This window comes from Marmota monax, unplaced genomic scaffold (assembly GCF_021218885.2).
Source record: "Marmota monax isolate L192 unplaced genomic scaffold, Marmota_monax_Labrador192_F-V1.1 WCK01_AAM20220418_F8-fsc00203, whole genome shotgun sequence".
Taxonomy (NCBI): Eukaryota; Metazoa; Chordata; class Mammalia; order Rodentia; family Sciuridae; genus Marmota; species Marmota monax.
The window spans coordinates 1,157,735-1,177,728 of record NW_026694787.1 but is presented as its reverse complement, the minus strand read 5'-3'; the positions used below and the strand labels follow the sequence as shown (position 1 = coordinate 1,177,728).

The window sequence follows — 19,994 nt, the reverse complement described above, 5'->3', positions numbered from 1 at the left end:
TATGAATAAAATATTATTCTAACACCTCATCTCAAAAGAATGCAGTGATGTAGCAACCTGACCTTTCAGGAACTTAGTACAGAACTAATAAATAAGTAAAACAGCTCTGAGTAGCTAAACTAGATATCACTCAATCCTTGCATAAAAGCAGATGCACCTTCTTACAGGATTGTTTCCTGGTCCCTTCTTTAAAGTTTATTTGTACTTAACACACTATTCTTATCATGAAGGTTATCTGCCCTCAATCCTATCCACAACAGTTCACAGCAGATTAGTAGCTGCTACTTAAAAGTGTCATTTTGGCAGAGTACATTCACAGGGGGTGTGGATGTTGAGAGGTCACAGGAACAGGGGTGGGGGGAGAAAATTGATAATGCAGATACAAAGACGAAAATAGGCAAGTGAGTTGGGATCATTTCATGTAGGGGAAAAATACATCAATTTTATATAGAAGAGAACAATTATTAGAATTCATATTCTTTTCAAATCCCAAAACAATGAAGGAAAGATTATGTTTTGATGTAGAAAATTCAAGATGGTATGTGATAAAATTTCAAAAGATTTCAATCTGAATTAATGAAAAAAGTTTAAAAAGTGTTCATTTAGGCATAATTTACATGCAAATTTCACCCTTTTTAAGTATATAGTTTTACAAACTTTGAGAATATACAATTGTGTAACTTCAGTATGTAGTCTTTTAAGTCTGGCTTCTTTTATTAAGCATAATGCTTGAGACTCATCCATGTGATCTGGTTAAAATAAAAAAGTTTGAGCTTAAAATTGGAAGAACTAGCTCATTATCTAAGTTCCTGATAACTGAGATTTGCTGTACAAATGATATAAAATAGTTCTTTTGAAAATAAATCCATGCTAGTATAAAACAGGTAGCAATATTTACCATTGGTGTGGAGGGTAAATTGGTACAGACTTTCTTATCCATTCCTCAGTTTTTCCTTCTCCCCTCTTTTCCTCATTTAGCAAACGCATCAGAAAACCTCTGATAAGTGCCCAGAATTCAATAAGGTGTTCAGTAAATACTTATTTCTTTACCCTTCCCTTTTCTATTCTTTGTTTATATCTCACTCCCCATTTAAATGCTCTCCCTTCAGTTTACTTAATTGTTTAGCTAAGGTGAATAATTATGGTAAGAATTGCTCATCATTGTCCCATTCTCCTTGACTTCTAAGGCATGCCCTGGCAAATGTCAATCTTATTCCAGACTTCAGGGAATTAGTCACCTGTTGAAAAGTTATTCAAAGAGAAATAGGGCTTACTATTTCATACTATGGGCTTTCATACTATGTTTATTTACACACATGTATCGGACTCATTTTGGGATGCCAACTGAACTTACTCTTCTTTGACATTGCCCTCGATAAAGGGGAAGGTCCAGGCAGTCATGTTTCTAGTGTGTGACACTTGGTCTCAATTGATTGGTTGCAGATATCTATTCCCAGCCCAATCATAAGCTGTACTGGCTTAATCTAATATTCTCTCTTGAGAAATGAAAAAGAACCCAGAGACAGCCCCATGGTGGATTCTTGAATCAAAAAGTCATCTAGAACTGACCCTCAAGAGTTTTTCCTGAGAGAAACTGGAGTCTGAACCAGACTTTGAGAGATCTTTGGGGACGAAGAAAGGCCCCAGAATTAATCTTTCTTCAACATGCCAGTTGCTGCATCTCATGGTCCACCAAAACTTTGCTTTCTACCTTTGGATTGCCTGTTGTGTCTTTGCAGTCATCATTTCCCTTTTACTCATGCAAATGTGAATGGGTTCCAGTTTACTGCAGTAAATGTCTATTAGAACATTTTCCTTGCAGTTAGGATTTTAAAATTTTCTGATAGAGGGCTGAGGTTGTGGCTCAGTGGTAGAGTGCTTGCCTTGCATATGTGAGGCACTGGATTCGATTCTCAGCACCATATACAAATAAATAAAATAAAGGTCCATCAGCAACTAAAAATATTTAAAATATTTAAAGTTCTGATAAAATATACTTATCTATAAAAGAGTCTTCATGAAATACATATTTTAAAATTGCAACCTGACAAATGTATTAGTTTCTTATTGCTGCTGTAACAAATTGCCACAAATTTTAGTAAAAAACCCTATACATTTGTTTTCTTATAGTTTTAGATGTCAGAAGTCCAGAATCAGTCTGATTAGACTAAAGATGTTGGCATGATTGCATTCCTTCTGCAGACTTTAGGAGAGAATCTGTTTCATTTGAGGCTGCATTCCTCAGCTCTGTAATCTCTCCCCTTTACTCAGACTTCTTATTTCTGTTGTTGTAGTTCCTACTGCCTCCTTTGTTGTCTTCTTCCCTTATGATTATACTTAGGGCCCACTCAGATAGCCCCAAATAATCTCACCATTTCAAGATCCTTGGTTTAACAACATCTGCAAAGTTCTTTTTGCTATATAAGGTAACATTCATAGATTTTTGGGATTAGGGTGTGGATATTTTTAGGGGTCATTAGTTGACCTACCACAGGGAAATTTTTTTTTCAGTCTTAACGGTTAGAGCATATCAGGAGGAAAGATGTATTACTGGCATATATGAAGCCAAGTGGAAAATGGAGGAAGAATTAAGGGATAAGCAGCCAGAGGGCAAATGGAAAACTGTATAGATTATGAGTCCTAAAGACTACCAGTGGGCAACTGCAAGCATAGTGTCATAAGCCTCTTATGCTATATATGAATTGTTATATTACTGAAGGCAGAGAGTGAGAAGTTCAAGAGGTATACTGTAAACCATAAAGTAAACACTAGAACAATAAAACAAAGAGTTTCAGCTAATAAACTGAGAAAATGGAATCATTAAAAAACAAAACAAAAACAAAACAAAAACCGAAACCCTCAGCTTGAGGATGATAAATCATGAATGCTGTTGAATGTGAGTTTGGAGTTTCTCCCTATATATATTTTTTTAATTTTTAAATTTGTTGTTGTTTATTAATGCAGTGCTAAGGATCATCAGCAAATAAAAATATTTAAAATATTTAAAGTTCCAAAATAAGAAGACAAAACAGGGGAAAAGGAAATAAAGAACAGATGAGATAAATAGAAAAAAACCCAGTAATATGGTAGATTCAGACACAGTTATATCAATAATAAGATTAAATGTAAATGATCTAAATACTCCAATTGAATGGCAAATGCTGTCATATTAGATTTTTTTAAAAAGCAAGACCCAACTATGTCAGAAATATGAGGATGGCACATCAAATGTGTTTGATGTTTTAAAGATTATTATTTTTTTCCTTTACAAATATGGTTAAGCCTTTTAGATATAACATCTTTTGTGTATTTTTCTTGAAATTTTACTCATCAGGAGAAGTGTAGATGTATATTTATTATTTTTAATGTTGCAAAATGTATTAAAATACAATAATCAAGAACTCTAAAATGATGAAGAAATAAATGCACAGATAATAGAAATATACAGAGTGTATTAGCTCAATAACTTTAGAGACTTCATTATATCCTGTTTTAGTCGATAAATGCTTAAAAATGTAAATAAAAATATAGGGAGAGGGCTGGGGCTCTAGCTCAGTGGCAGAGTGCTTGCCTAGCATGTGTGAGGCACTGGGTTTGATCCTTAGCATAAATAAACAACAACAAATTTAAAAATTAAAAAAAATATATAGGGAGAAACTCCAAACTCACATTCAACAGCATTCATGATTTATCATCCTCAAGCTGTAATATAATGAAAGATACAAAAAATATGAAGAGAGAAAACTGTCAGAAAAAAAATGAGCTACATGAAAATAACTCTTCTACCCACTTCAGCTGAAAGTGAACATACTGCATATCCCAAGTTATTGTTCCTTTATCACAATGGTAACTTTAAAATTTTGACTAGAACAATTTTTATAATAAAATTGTAATTATAGTTAAATTTGGATAAAAGTTCTGACTTACTATTGTATCCCAGAAGTTCTTTCTGTTATGGAGAGATTGTTTTAGCCAAATATAAATTTTAATACTCATCTATTTAATGCCAATCCAAAACATGTATTCTGTATGACTATATTATCTGTATATATGTCTATATCCTGTTTTAAACTAAACATTATAATATGAATATGAAGTGCTCTAAGTCCCTAATGTTCTTTTAAAATGTGGTTTTAAATAACCATATAAAATTGAATCATTAAAATGTATCATGGTTTAAATTCCCTTTTATTGGCTATTCAGTTGTTTTCCAAATTTCTAAGTAATAAATGTGCTAAATGTCTTGTACAATATATCCTTGACTTCGTCTCTGAATTTTTCCCCCTTCTTCTGAAGCCTTGCGCTAATTTCCACTCTCACATCTAATATACGAGTGCCATTTTCCTAAACCCTTGCCAACGCTGACTATTATTAGTTTTATGATTTCTGACAATTTAATAGGCAAAATTGGCATCTCATTATTAATTTAGTTTGCGGTTTCTTTGGTTAGTTGGTCCAATTTTTTCTTTTGTAAAATTTCTATTTATGTCCTTTCCCTGTTGTCCAGTTGCTGTTCGTATTTTTGTGTTTATTTATAAGTATTCTCTGTTTATATAGTAAGGTATTGACATTTATTTATTAAAAATGAAAAGTGTTGACTTAGAAATGCCTTCTGTATTCTCATGTGCTAGTACTCTGATAGGCTCAGATGGAGTGGGTGGAGAGAGAACGTGAGGGTGTTTACTGTGAACATTATTGGTGGGGAGCATGTACAAGTGAGCGGAAATTCAGTTCATCTTCTCTACACCTCCAGATGATTTTTTCCTAAAATACTGTCACTATGCCTTCTGCTCAAAATCTCCCTATTTGTCATTATTAGCCATCTACCAAAGCGCAATTTCATCATCTTGGCATTCATATTTCTCCATATTTGGACTCCCAGTATTTGTTTCCAAATTGTGTCCAACCCAACCCAATCTAACCCAACTCTGTCTAGACTAGTCTAATGTGTTGAAGATATAGAGATGAGAAGATCTCTTTCTTTCAAGTGACTGCAGATGAATTAGGGATGTATAAATAGAAGATTACAATTCTTGATTTTTTAATTTTTTTAAAAATTTTTTGTTTGTATGTGGTGCTGAGGATCGAACCCAGGCCGCACGCATACCAGGCAAGGATGCTACCACTTGAGCCACATCCCCAGCCCATACAATTCATGATTTAAAAAAAAAACTCATGTCAGGAATGTGCAAAAGACATTATCAGGGAAAAGGGGACAGGCAACTTGGCTGGAAGAGAGGGATCAGGGAAGTTTTCCAGAAAAGAGGATGGATGCAATACATTTTGACAGTGGTCCAGCAGCTAATGACAGTTCAGGGAGTAGAAGGAATATTCTAAAAAGAGAGACGATCATGTGGGATCCAGTTTGGGTCAAGTGAAGGGATGTGGGTGAAGTGGTCAAAGATGAAATAGGTGGGGTCCAGATAGCCTACTGCATCAAGGGATTGGGTTTTAACTTTAGAGTAGTGGAGATTAATTGAAGAATTGTAAACAGAGGACTACTCTGACCAGGGTTATGCCTTAGAAAAATCACCCTGGCTGTATCTTGGCCTGAGTGTTTTGACTCATACCTGTTGTCCTGGGATTCTGCCCATGTTAGCATTTGTGATAGAGGTTTCATTTTAGAATCAAGAATTTTTTTAAAATATGTTTTTTAATTGTAGATGGATAAAATATTTTTTATTGTTTATTTATTTTTATGTGGTGCTGAGGATTGAACCCAGTGCCTCACATGTGTGAGGCAAGTGCTCTGCCACTGAGCCACCACAATCCTGGCCTTCAAGTATTATTATTAATAAGCATTAAAATAAGTCAGAGCAAGTTTGGTAGACCTGTATTTGGTACTTACAGCTTTTGTCATGGTCTTGTTTAGTAATAAGATGAATATTCACTGAGCACAGGCCTTACTTCATCATGTACTCAAATCTGGAAAAAACCCAGTGAGCCTGCCTCTTTTCCTGACTTTTCTGTTACAAGATAGCTAGTTATCTACCTTCCAGCACAGGGGAGCATTCAGGCTGCTCCCTGATAAAAACCAAGTGGTTCCAACATTAACAGCTTGGAGGGATCTAAGTTCTTCTGGTCTCTGGTGGTAGTGGGAGAAATATTTAAATCTATTGTCTCTGCCAGCCTCTTTGTGTATCAGTCAGTTGCTGTGGCTCATGCCATAGTCTGAGACATATGTCTTGTGTAAAGCTGCATAGGCCACCACTTGGCCACATCAGTGGGAAAATGTGGGACATCACTGGTGAGTTGTGTGTGAAGTATGTGCAGGAAATAAAGGCTGAGAAGTACTGCTGGAGGTTAGAAAGGGTCAACTGAATGCTTTTGCTACAGGGATTTTGTCATTTATTGTACAGTACAAACTTATATCTATTATTTATTATATTGTTAGCTAATGCTTAATATTTTTGTTTTTGCAATAAACCCTTTTGGCAGCAATGAGCTCAAGGGAATGTTCAATGAAATATTAAGTAGCAATTTTCACCTCTCAAGACCATTGATGTTGAGTATATGACCTGCACAAAGTGTTTGTGGACATTTATCACCTGCCATGGAGGCAATGGAGCTGTAACTAACCACATGAAAAACAGAGGACACAAAGTTGCTGAAAAAGCATTGTCATTTGTTTCAAAAATAGTTGCCGTCTCCAGGAAGCTTCTCATAGTGACAATTTACCACATGAAGTGGCAGATGGTGTGTTCTGTTACCCTGGACATTTGTGGGCCTGGGGCAAGAGAAAAAATGAAAGCCCACATTTCATTAGGTTTAAATATTTACAAGTTATGAATCAAACTAGTAAGTTGTTAAATAAAATGTCCTATGCTTCTACTTAAAAAAAAATCTTCATTATGACAAGATAAAAAACATGTGCAAAGCTATGCTTTTTTAAAAAATATATTTGTTTTTTAGTTATAGGTGGACACAATAACCTTTATATTATTTTTATATGGTGTTGAGGATCGAACCCAGTGCCTCATGCATGCTAGGTGAGCACTCTACCACTGAGCCACAACCCTAGCCCCAAAGCTATACTTTTTATATGGAATTGGACAAAATTCAAAGATGACTATACTTTCGTGCAGTTGATAAAGTTGAGATGATAAATACAGAGTTTAGATGATTAATACAAATAATATAATATATAATTCATGAATTGTTGTGTATTTCATAAAATGTAGTGTCCTTGGGGCTGGGAGGGTAGCTCAGTAGTAGAGCATGTGCTTAATATACATGAGGCCTGTGTTCCATCCCTATCACTACCCTCCCCCGCAAATTTATATTATTTCCTTCATTTCAGCAGAATCACTTTTTTATATTCAAAATTTTCATGTAATTTGGATTCTTTTAACAGCAAAGATTTAAAGGATGAAAAATAAAACTGAATTGTATTCAAGATATAAAATTTGCCTATATGTGTTCATCCAAATATATAAATGTAAAAAATTAAGTTACTTTTTGTTTTCAAAAATGATTTTTCTAAAATATTTAAAATTATCAATTAAAAGGTAAAATATAATTAATGAATATCATGAATTTTTTAAATCAAATTAAGTACCGATGAAAAATGTATGAAGGAATTTTATAAAAGTAGAATTATTCACAATTCTAGGGTTTACTGTGTTTCTACTTGCCAATTTAAAGAATTTGAGGCTCGCTTCACCCAAATTACAACTGGTTTGATATATATAATTACATATTTTAAAATATAGATATTTGTATGGATATATGGACATGCATGAAAGTAAGAATAATTTGAACTGTTTGATATTGTAAAATAGTACAAATACATGCTAAATCATTAGTATTTATGGAACCCAGGAGGGGAACAACAAAAAAAAAATTCTCAGCACTAATGGGAAATAATACTTGGTTATACATATATCTATTGTATTCTTTCTATCTTGGGGAAACATTTAATTAATTTTACTTTTATATAAGTCCCTCCACTTCCCAGCTCTTGACTGTGCTCTAAAATTCTTTCAGTCTCCGATTTTGAAAATAGCATTTGATGCAGTTTTCTTTCCAGGACACTAGAATAGAGCTGTGGAAAAGAGGTGCCTTAGCTTTGAAAGTATTAGTCTTGAGTGTGGACACTCAGGGTGTTGGCTCACAGTCTACCAGCTCTCAGTTTGGGATCTCAAGTAACAGGGTGGCCCCTGAGTTTTAAAAGGCATTTACTTAAAAAAAAAAAAAAACATTTTTCTTTAGTTGTAGTTGGTACAATATCTATTTATTTTTATGTGGTGCTGAGGATTGAACCCAATACCTCACACATGCAAGGCAAGTGCTCTACCACTAAGCCCAACCCCAGCCCAAAAGGTACTTACTTTTTGAGTGCATTTATGCTGTGTAGTGCCTCAGGGAAGGGGTCCTCATCTACATTTAATCGTGTTTGCATATGGCTTTGTGTAGTATATATTTTCATGTAGATCTAATTGCTAAACTTTCATTCCTTTTTTTGTATGTACGTTGTGTTCATACAAAAAGTGAAGCAACAGGGCTGCGGCTGTGGCTCAGCAGTAGCACTCTTGCCTTGCATGTGTGAGGTACTGGGTTTGATCCTCAGCACCGAATATAAATAACCAAAATAAAAGTCTATCAACAACTAAAAAAATATTTTAAAAAAGTGAAGCAACATCTGTCAATGTGTTGGCTTCATTAGAAGATAAAGAAGTTCACAAAGAGTTACATGACATCAGTTTTATAGTAGTGTCTTCAGATGCTTGGAATATCAGTTCATTCTAGTTATAGCTTGATATTTTCATCCAATTCATGGATCTAAATAAAGCTTTTGGAGCTTCATTCTGTCAAAGGTGTAACATCTGCCATGATTGTGAATGCTATAGTAAATTTATTTTAAAAGTTTAACATTTGAAGATAAAATAATTTGTTTTAGAGATAATGGCTAAAATATAAATTTTGGTGCAGTGAAGACAATTATCTTAGTAAATTCAATATAAGGAACTGAACTATATTTGGAATTAGTCAAGGTGCACACATAATTTATTATATAAAGAGAAGCTACAATACTATATCAAAATAGAAACTACAGTTGTCAGAATTTACAAATGTTTCTTTTTATACAATGTTAGAGTACCTGAAATACAAAATTTTTATAACAAAATATGTTGAATCAAAAATACTTAGATGTTGGGATATGTGTCATAAAATGGATTTTAGAAATGTTTGAGGCTTTAAAGAATTACTTTGTAAATCAATCAAAGTGTGCTACATTGGTATTGAACATTTTTGTAAGTCCTAAATTTTATTTCTTGATTTCTTAAAACCATTTGGGTGTCTTTAATCAAAGTATTCAAAGAAGGTTCACATTTGAAGATTTTGGAAAAGAATCATTGAAAACAAAGCTTGCAAACAGACATTAGATTTCTTCTAAACAAATTAAATTATGTGAGTTCAAATGATCTGTAAGACCCAATTTTGCAATTCTATAATTGAATGTTGGAATACCTTGACTTTGAAGGGTCTTTTGATGAAACTCCTATTTTTAATTGGATAAATTTATAGTTCGTACCAAAATAGAATGAAATTGAAAAGCCCTACAATTTTGCAGCATCTGAATTGTGCAAAACATTAAAAAGGATCACAAACAGAGTCAACTCATTTCAACAGCCTTGTCACATAAAAATATTTGATAAGGAAAGATACTCCACATGGAGGCAAAAAGTCACTGAGAAAATATTTTGGCTTATATATTTACACATATCAGTAAAAATATAACTTTAGAATATCCTTTAGGTACAGAATTTACATCTCAGATATGTTTCTCTCAATCAAAATATTATATCTAAACCACCCATCTATGGTCAATTGTTTTTCAACAAGGGTACCACAATCTTTTAACAGGAAAAAGCAGTCTTTTTTTAAAAAATGGTGCTGGGACATGGACATCCTCATGCAAAAAATGCATTTAGCCTCATAACTCACACCATATGCAAAAATGAACACAAAATAAACCAAAGACCTAAATGTAAGTGCTAAACCTATAGAACTCTTAAAAGAAAACATAGGCATAAATATTAATGATATTTGATTAGACAGCAGTCTCTTAGATATGACATTCAAGCACAAGAAATGAAAGAAAAAAATATGACTTCACCCAAATTAAAAACTTTTGGCAGGGTACAGTGGTACACACCTTTAATCCCAGCATGTTAGGAGGCTGAGGCAGGAGGATGGCAAATTCAAGGCTAGCCTCAGCAATTTACTGAGGCCCTCAGCAATTTAGCAAGACCCCGTCTCAAAAAATAAAGTGCTGGGGATGTAGCTCAGTGATAAAGTGTCCCAGGTTTCAATTCCTAGTATCAATAAAATAAATAAATAAATAGATAGATAGATAAAAACTTTTGCATATCAAAGGATGCTATCAAAATGCACAAACAAACCTACAGAATGGAAGAAAATACTTGGCAATTATTTATCTAAAGAAAGTCTAATATCCAGAATAAATAAAGAACCCTTAAAATTCAACAATAAAGTATCAACACAATTAAAAAATGGGAAAATGGCCAGGTGCTGTGGTGCATGCCTGTAATTCCAGCAAGTCAGGAAGTTGAGGCAGGAGGATGGCAAGTTTGAGGCCAGCCTCAGCTACCTAGTGAGGCCCTAGGCAACTTAGTAAGACCCTGTCTCAAAATAAAAAGGGCTGGGGATGTGGCTCAGTGGTAAAGTGCCTCTAGATTTAATCCCCAGTACCAAAGTTGTGGCGGGGGGGAAGGAAAAGGTTTTGAATAGATATTTTCCAAAGAAGACAGGTAAATGGACCAATAAGCACATGAAAAGATGCTCAACATCATTGATTATCAGGGAAATGAAAATCAAAACTGCAATGAGATACTTCATATCTACTAGGATGGCTATAATAAAACAAATGAGAAGTGGAGAAATTGGTCTCCTCATGTATTGCTGGTACGATTGTAAAATAGTGCAGTCCCTTTGAAAAATAGTTCGGCATCTCCTCAAAAGGTTGACCATATAGTCATCATTTGACCTAGCACTTCCACTCCTGTGCATATACCCAAGAGAACTGAAAACACACTCACACAAAAACTTGGACATGAATGTTTGTTGCATCTGTATTTATGATAACACCAAAGTGAAAACAACCCAAATGTTTATCAGCTGATGAATGGATAAACAAAATATGATGCATCTATATCATGGAATATTATTCAGACACAAAGAAGAATAAGTACTGATTCCTGCTAAAACATAGATGAACCTTGAAAACATGGTAAATAGAAGGAACAAAAAGCCATGTAATTTATGATTCTATTTGTAAGAAATATCCAAAATAGACAAATCTGTAGAGTCAGAAGTAGATTGGTAGTTTCTGGGGGCTGTAAGGAACAGGGAAATGCAATTGACTGCTAATAGGTGTGGAGTTTCTTTAGGATAATGAAAATATTCTGGAACTACATAGTGTTGATTGTTGCACACCATCATGCATATACTGAAAACTACCGAATTGTAATAATTTATTTATTTTTTAATATAAGGGATTGAATCCAGGGGCACTCTACCACTGAGCTACATTCCTTGGCCCTTTTTATTTTTAGTTTGGGATTGGATTTCCCTAAATTGCCCAGGCTAGCCTTGAACCTGTGATACTCTTGCCTCAGCCTCCTGAGTTGCTGGAATTACTGGCGTGCACCACCACACCCAGCCTGAATTGTATGTACACTTTAAAATGGTGAATTTTAGGTTGTGTAAATTTTATATTTATTTATTTATTTATTTATTGTACTGGGGATTGAACCCAGGGTGCTTTACTGATCTACATCCCCAGCCCTTTTTATTTTTTTCTTTGAGACAGGGTCTAACTAAGTTGCTGAGGCTGGCCTGGAACTTGCCATCCTCCTGCCTCAGTCTCCCAAGTTGCTAGGATTAGAGGCATGCGCCACCCCTCCCAGGTGTTGTGTGAATTTTATATCAGCACAAATGTAATGCCCTGCTAAGACCAGTCAATGTAAAGTGTCAATAGTTCAAAATTTAAAGCCAAAAGATTATAAGAAGCTAAAGAGGATTATAGGAATTTTTTAAAAAATATATATTTATTTTTAGGTGTAGATGGACACAACACAATGCCTTTATTTTTATGTGGTGCCAAGTATCGAACCCGGGTCCCTCCTGTGCTAGGCGAGTACCCTACCACTGAGCCACAATCGCAGCCCCATTATAGGAAATTTTATAAAAAATTTAAAATAATACAACCATTTTGAAACAATTAAATTCTTTAGAAAATGAAATGGTACTATAGATATGACGTAAAACTAAAGTATGTTAATTATGAATATACATTGAGATTATTTTGATTATTATATGACTATCAAAAACAGTTTGAGTTTTTGCCTTCATATACACAGATATACATAATTTTATATTAAATTTGTTTTTTTAAAGTTTGTGAATAGAATTATCTTATAAGTCTAGCAATATAAAAAAGATGATTTATTGGTCAATAAGTATTTTAAAAATTATGTGATTTTACTTTTTAAAACTTTCCTTTTTAGTCAATTATCCCAATAAATTATATGGCCACACTATGGATGTTGGAGCAGTAAGCCCAGTGAGGAGGCTACCACCTCCAGGTAAGAGATGATAAAGTCTTGAACTAAGGCAGAGGTTGTGGGGATACATAGAATTGGACAGGGCTGGATATATTTAGGAGGAAAAAGTGATAGGATTTGATAGCTGGTTGGAAACTGAAGCTGAAGGAGAGGAAAGAGGTAGAATGATCCTCACATTTTGGGTTTGGTAGTTGGGTATGATTTACTTTAGGAATACAAAAGGAAAAGGTTATAAGTTCTGTTTTGGACACGCAGAATTTGAGATGCTTACTTAAAACTCTTCAATGGTTTCCCAGTTGCTTTCCATTATCTTAAGATTGAAATTCTTCAATTCCTGAATAACTAACATATATACATTGTATATACACACTTGAAAACAGCCCATTCTCAAGGTAGGGAGAAGACTTGGGAACAATTGCAGTAGTTAATTGCTAAATTATGGCACAAAGCTGAAATGTCATAGAAGAGGAAAAAGTTAGGAATGTGGGTGCCGGATTGGCTAGGAATGCAGGACCAGTAGGTTGGCAAGCAAATACTTAGTGTCAAATGAGGTGGTTTGGAGCACAATATGGTAGTGAGGTAGGACAGGGAACCAGGCAGAGCAAGGACTCCTGCTTCCTCTCACACTTTTACCTGAATGCTAAAAACCAGGGCTGTTACTGGGTGAAGCAAGAGATCTGCCAAGGGCATAAAATTTAAGATGGTACTCAGCTATACTTATCCACACCTGAAACTAACACAAGAGTGAGAGCCTCATTAAACCCTAGGTGCTTCTCTTGCCCCAGTATAGTCCAAGCTCTGCTAAAAACATTCTTTCTATACCCCAAAATGAATCATCAAATCTAGATGAGCATTATAGTAACCTATGGAATTATTCTTGGTGTTCATTTTAAAATGTAAATACTTTGAATATAATAAAGTAATCCCTGAGGGCCAGATTTCACAACCACACACAAACTTAGGGGATTTTGATACATGAGGCCTATAGAAGCCACTGGTCTTAGCACATAGATGTTGTTTCTTCATGCATCTGATCTCACAGCTTGATAGTAAGATCCTGGTAGCTAATTGTGTTCAGTAAAAAACATCCCTCTCCTCCAAAACTTTGTTGGTGATTTCTATTAATCACTTAAGGAAGCTATAATACCATTGCTATACCAAATCTTCAGTCAAATAGAACAGGAGCAATATTTTCCCAACTTATTTTATGAGGTCAACATTACCCTGATACTAAAACCACACAAAGCCTAACAAGAAAGGAATAGACTAATATCCCTCATGTACATAGATGCAGAAAAACTTAGCAAATAAAATCCAGCAAGATATGAAAATGATGTTACACAATGAAAGAACTGGGATCAATCCCAATTATGCAAGACCGGTTCAACATTTCAAGACAAAACAAAGTTGATTTAAGATAACAGATTGAAAAAATGATCATTTCGTTAGATGTAACAATTATTTTTGACAAAAAAAATCCACACACGTTTTGGATAAAAAACCTCAGAAAACTAAGAATAGAAGGTAATTTCCTCAATCTGATAACCCTTATCTATGAAAACCCTGCAGCTAAACTGAATGGTGAAATACCAGACTTTCCCTCTTGGACCAAGAACAATACAATTATATTTGTTCTGACCATTCCTATTCAATATTAAACTGGAGGTCTTAGCCACTATAAGGTAAGAAATACATGGCATACAAATAGGAAAAAAAGACAATTGAAAGAAATAAAATAAAATTGAAAAATGAATAGGTGAAATGGGGCTGGGGTTGTGGCTCAGTGGTAGAGTGCTTGACTAACAAGTGTGAGGCACTGGGTGCGATCCTCAGCACCACATAAAAATAAAGATTATGTCCATCTACAACTAAAAAATATTTTTAAAAAAATGAGTAAGTGAAATGACCTTCCCTGTAGAAAATGCAAAAGAATCTACCAAAAAGCCCTAAAACTAATGTTGATTTAAACAAGACTGCATGAAAGAAAGTAAAAATATAACAGTCTAGCAATGAATAATTGAAAATCAAAATAAATATCATTAAAAACTGACATATTTAGATATAAACCTAATACAATATATGCAAGATTTTAATGCCCAAAATAAAACACTGCTGAAGGAAGTGAAAGAAGATCTAATGGAGAGCTATATCATATTTATGGATTGAACCACTCAATATTAAGATGCCAGTTCCCTCTGGCTCGATCTATAGATTTAATGCAATCTTGATCAAAGTCCCTGCAGGAATTTTTGGTTTGCAGTTGATTCTAAAATTTGTATTCATGTGCAAATTATAACATCAACTTTGTTGTTAGATAAAATTGTGCCGAGAAACATTTATTGACTGTTTATTGTGTGCCAGGTATTGCTTCACATTCTTTGAATGCATTGAGAAATCTAATCCTCACAACTCTCTGATGGAGGTGAAATTATGTTATCACCAGTTTATGGATATGCAAACAGAAGTCCAGAGTGTGAAGAGCTTGTCTGGGGTTATCAGTTTTGATTTGGAGAGTTTGCCATTGCACCCAACAAACTGGAATCCAACTGGAATCCAGAGTCATGGTTTTCATTTACTTGCAATCATAGTTTCTGTACCAATTAGCTATTGTTGCAGACAACCACACCATCTCACTGGCAAATGATAATAAGCATTTAGTTTCCATAAATCTGCAGGTTGGTTGGAGTGGCTTTTCTAGACTCAGCTGGACGCTTCCAACTGTAGGTTGAGTTCAGATCTGCTTCATATGACTCTCATCCTCCTTGAATTATTGGGCTTAGTCATGACCTGTTCTCATGGTAGCAAAAGAAGAAAGAAGGGCTCCCATTGCAACTAAGGCCCATATCAACCTGTGTATTATTTCCATATTTAATTGCTTAAGTACAAGGGGGAGCAAGTAGAAAACTGAAGATATTTCTGCAGGCCAAGGAAGCCCCTCTCTGTTCTGCTTATAACGCAGAAACGACAGGCCTATGAGCGACTTCCATAGGCAGGCTATCTCAAAGAAAGTCAAGTGCAAAAGGAGGGGCCATTTCTGTTCAGTGACATTTAGACCTCACCTGATGGAAGATAAAGGGATGTCAGACTTTGATCTATATCTGTTAAAGTCTTATGGAGGGGTGAGTAATGGGTGAAAGCATCTGCCTACCACTTCCCTGAGGATGAAGAAATGTTAGGAGAAATGTTAGGCTCAAGGAGGAATATACAGAGAAGTTTTTCTCTCATAGAAGATAAAGAGTGGGTTCTGTACTTCTTGGCATCCCTTTTCTAGTCCTTAACATAGAACTATTGACATAGAAGGTGCTAAAGAATTATTTATAGTTGAACAATGAAATAAAAAGTTGCATTTTCACTAATGAACTACAAACTTCCCTCTCCCAAACATGACTTCTTGGGGCTTCTGTTCGACTTGGCAATAGACACACGTGTTTGCATTCTGAGAAGTATTTTGACCATTTGTTTTGGTTGCCCTGAGTTACTTCAATACAGTCCAGAAGAAGCTTGTTCTGCTGGGGTTTATCACTGATTGCAAAACTAACCCTGGCTAGCAAATCTGGTAAATTTCACTCAGTGCATGTTTGTGTGTCGTCATGTTTGTGGTGTGTGTATGTGCGTGTGTCTGCACCCATGTGTAATTCACTCTGAGCAGTTTCCATAGGAAAAAGAAAGGCAAAATGTTGCCCAGCTGCATTTTTCTGGCAGGACTTCTTCATATAATCCTCCTGGAAGTTTCTGTAATGCTCCTTTCCTTTCCTGTCTTCCTGTTTCTATAGAACTGTGAAGATTTACTGAGTCTCTCCAGATGTCATCATCGAAAGTCATCACTGAGACATTTTCATATTGCCCATTCTGGGGTGTGAGGGTGTAGGACAGGATGCAGTGAGGCATGTGTCCTTGTTATAAAAATCAAGAATTATTGGAAGAAAGTTAAACTCATCGAAAATGTTAAGATGTATTCTTTGACCATGCTCTCAGAAGCTGGCACTACTGATTATTGATAATAATTACTGGGACATGCACATGAAGTGGGTAGGTTTCCCAATTCCTAGAATTTGTGATGGGGAGGGCAAAAAACTGTGGCTCTCCTGGCCCCCGGATGTTAGCACCAATGAATAGGCACAAGCAGGTGAAGCCCCAATAAATGAACTCTGAGAAGAACCAGGGCAAGCATTCATGACTTCAGCTGACTTTAATTACACCCCAGCAGCACAGGTGTACTCCAATGAACCCTCTAGGGAATGGTGATGAAGGGAATGGGACAAAGCCATGGTGAAGTGGCTCTGTTGGGAGAAGACTTACATCTGTGAGAGATGCTGTGCCAAGTTCTTTAGTCTTTCTGAAATCTTGACATACAAGAAAAATTGCATTAGAATTCCACCTGTCCTCATCATTAGTGACAGTGAGGGGCCAGTACCTTCAGAAGACTCCTCCAGAGCTGCACTGAGCAACCAGTTACATAGCCCAAGCAATAGGAATGGTCACAGGGAGAGTGGGGGAAGGAGAAGCTGAGTCCAGAGTCTGTTGTGTACTTGAAGGCAGAAGCTGCCCTGATGCCCACATCCCAGGACATGACTATTTACCCAAATGCAAAGTGGCCAATACTAATGTGACTCTTCAGGCACTACTGATCACCAAGGTGGAGGTGAACCATTAGAGTGTGGATGAGCTGCCAGCCAACCCTGGTGCCTGGTGCCAACAGCATCCCATGTGGGGCCTCAAGCAGATTCTGTACCTGTAGCAGAAGCAGCTCCACATCCAGGTGAATGTGTGGGCTGCACACACCCTCCACTCTATTGTGGCTGTGGCTGACACCCTGAAGACTTTAGGCAGCCACTTTCCCAGCAGGTTTCCACTGCAGTAACTGCTCAGCTAGAAAGATGGAAGACAATGTCTGTTTCTGGATGCCTTGAAATGAATCAAGATATCTCATGGCAATATCCCTTCCATGGCCAGCTCTTTGTCACCAGGGCTGACACCCTTTCCCCTGAAGCCAGATGGGTCATGAGTGCTCCTGAATGTCATCTCTTACCTCCCGAGTGCTTGGCTACCTCAGGCCCCGACACTAATCCATTTGGGAAAGGGAAAGGGAAGTCACCAAACATCTCTGCTGTGGGTATCAAACCCAAAGACAGGTAGATTCCTATAGTACTTTTTTCCCAAAGACAGGTAGATTCCTATAGTACTTTCTTCCGGATTGATAACTCTTTGCAGATCCACCTCTGCTCCCATATTGGAGAGAGCCTCTTTGTGTGCTCTGTCTGTGGTCATCACTTTACCACCAAGGGCAACCTCAAGGTATACTTTCATTGAAAGTCTCAGGTAAAGATGAACCAGCTGTTTTCTGAATTATATAACTAAAGGGCAGCAGGCAATGGCATCCTCTATGCACTCGGTTCTTGTCCTTCAGACAGCAAACCTGTCCTTGTAACAGGGACCACTTCTGAATGGGTCATCAAAATCTCTCTTCAGGGACTAAACCTTAAGGACCTCATGGGTGGCCCATTGCCCATTGACTGCAGCATAGGCCTTCTCCAGAAAGTGAGGGTGGACCCACATGACCTGGGCTGGGGCCAAACTATAATTCCCCAATGGTTGGTGGCTTCCAGGGGGAATGGAACCCCAAAGCTAGGTTCAGAGATCTGAAGTTACAGCAGGTAGTGGTGAATATCAACAATGCAACCACTGACCCTAGTCTAATTTGCCGCTGGGTCTTGAGCTGCCAAATCTCTCTCGAGATGTATTAATGTACCCACACTGGAGAGAGGCCATTCCACTGTAAGATCTATGGACAAGGTTTTTCCACCAAAGGCAAAAAACATACCATTGGATGAATGCCTCTGTAGAGATTCAGCATTCATACCCCATCTGCCTAAAGAAATTACAAATGTACATGGGTGGTTGGATTCCCAAAACACTTTGCTGGAGAGTCCCTCCCACTTGACATCACTCTGAGGTGATGACTTCCTTAGATGCCCCAGAGAAAGTGGGTCCTACTTTGGGCCTGCAGTGCTACAGCAGCTGAGAAAATGACTTGGTGGAGATACCTGACCAATGACTTGTCCTCACTCATGGGTGATTAGGAGTATCAAAGCTATGGAAACCATGTCCTTCCAGGCAATGTCTCTGGCTAATAGCTAAGCAGAAGCATCAAGTCAAGGTCTCTTGATGCTAGGGGCAAAGCTGAGAGCTCTGAGAACAGCTGCCCTGAGATGAAAGGTCATAGCAGTCTCCCAATGTTTATTGGGGCACAACCCACCTATGTCAAAGTTGAAGTTCCCAGCATTTGTAGAACCATTTCTCAGGTCCCCCAGCTTGACTCCTTTGTTAGTGGCCCAGGCATGCTAACAGGCCAAAAACATGGCATAACACAGCGTGGGAAGAACTTCTCATCCACCAGTTCCCTTCAGATTCACGAGTGGACGTGCACCAGAGAGAAGCCTTTTGTGTGCAACATACATGGGCCAACTGTTACTACTGAAGGCAATATGAAGGTCTGCTATATCACCTGTGGGGCAAACAATAACTCAGCTTGCTGGGGCAGGAAGCTGGCCATCAAGAACACAATGACTCTGTTGGGTATAGATAGAAGAGAGTCTCAGAAATTTTTCCCAAGGAAATCCTGGCCCCTTCAGTGAGCATGGACCCTATTGTGTGAAACCTATTACACCAGCATGCTCAATAGTGGCTAGGCCATGAAGACTAATGAGATATCAGTGGTTCAAAGTGGTGACGTTTCCACTCTCCCAGTTTCCCTGGGTGCCAGCTTTGTGGCAAATAATGTCACTGTTTCCAAGATGGATGGCTCCCAACAAGGTACCAGTGCCAATGTGGAAAAACCAGATGTTGCTGAAAGTATAGACAAACACCAATTCCCTTACTTCCCAAGAAAAAACACGATTGTGGTCAGTTAAGCTCAAGGAGAACTTGCATGAAAGGAGAAATGCAGACCAGGTGAAATTGCTATTATCTGTGCTATTTTGGGCTTTAAAGAACCCTCTCCTCCTCCTCCTTTCTTTTTTTTACTGATATGCAAATGATATTTACATTTGTGACTACAACCTTGAACAATCCTACAAACACAATTGTTGCAATGTTTCTTTGAAAAAAATGAAGAGGAAAAATTGAAAAACAACAACAACAAAAATGCATACCAAAGCAAACAGACTAGATATTTTTTGTTTTTAGTGTATTTATGAGTGCATTATAGACATTACTAGGATTCATTTTGACATATTCATACATTCCCAGAATATAATTTGCTCTAGTACAAATTTGAGAAGCAGCAGGTCTTGCAAAGCAGCTTTGTTACTTGTGACAGACTATATGGAATCCTTCTACAAACTAGAGTGACTGTTTTCAAGGATTGTCACTTATTTCAAAGTGAAACAGTTGGAACCACAGTGG

General features: G+C 36.7%; 1 pseudogene; it reads left to right on the top strand.

Annotated features, from left to right (window-relative positions):
• Positions 1–16,698: 16,698 nt before the first annotated feature.
• Positions 16,699–19,501, top strand: LOC124079992 (sal-like protein 4; annotated as a pseudogene).
• The last annotated feature ends 493 nt before the right edge of the window (positions 19,502–19,994 follow it).